Source organism: Triticum aestivum, chromosome 3D, assembly GCF_018294505.1.
Source record: "Triticum aestivum cultivar Chinese Spring chromosome 3D, IWGSC CS RefSeq v2.1, whole genome shotgun sequence".
In the NCBI taxonomy this organism is placed as follows: Eukaryota; Viridiplantae; Streptophyta; class Magnoliopsida; order Poales; family Poaceae; genus Triticum; species Triticum aestivum.
Genome location: NC_057802.1, coordinates 246,599,100 through 246,600,075, shown reverse-complemented (window position 1 = coordinate 246,600,075; position 976 = coordinate 246,599,100).

Sequence of the window (976 nt, the reverse complement as noted above, 5' to 3'; positions counted from 1 at the left end):
GGGGTTCGGCGGCGACGCTCCCCTGTTCCGACCCGGTCGGGGGAACAGGAAGGGGACGCGGGGCGGGGGGGTGGGCTGGGCCGGGGCGCGGCTGCGGGTGGCGGCCCAGCTTGGGCCGGGGGGGGGGTTGGGCCGCGGTTCCAGTGGGGGGGGAGCGGGCCTTTTTCCTTTTGCTTTCTTTTTCTGTTTTGTTTTCTGTTTTCTCTTTTTTGTTTATTTCCTTTTCTGTTTTATTTCATTTAAAAGTATTTAGACATCTTATAAAAATGTGTTTTCTCCACCATAATTACCAGTGTATTATTTAGAACCCACTGAACATTTCTGTTTGAATTTTTGAAAACTTTTATTTTCCACTTTAATTATATTTGAAGTTTGAACTAGGAGTTTGACAAGGGTGTGGTTCAAATGTGATCAAGCCCTGTTTAGCAACATGATTAGCTTAATCACAGGGGGTTACTGTAGCATGATTCCCAGGGTGTTACAGACGTAGCGGTGACGCGGGTCGGTGCAGCCGGGAGAAGAACCACGGGGCGGCGGCGCTGCGGCCCGACGGGGCGATGCAGCGGCAGCCCGATGCTCGAACGATGGAGAGGCGCACTGAACTCGGGGACGATCTTCACGGGGCCTGCGGGGGCGCGCGCGCAACCGACGGGCCAGGTCGGTCGCACGGCGTAGATGAGGCGGATCGCGGCGGCGGGCGGGTGATCAATCCGATCGCGCGCGAGGTCGGGGACGCCGCTCGGTGGAGGCGCGGTGGCGGAGGAGTCCGAGATGAAGCCGGCGGCGACGGGCGGCAGGACGACTATGATTGGCCGCCACATGGCGCGAGGCCGCCAGGTCGGGGTGATGCAGGAGTCCCGGTCGGAGCACGGCGGTGACGGCCAGCGTAGATCGACGGGCGGGCCGTCGTGCGAACGGCGGCGGTGAAGGGCCGCCGCATGACGCGAGGCCGCCGGGTCGGGGCGACCGGCGGGCC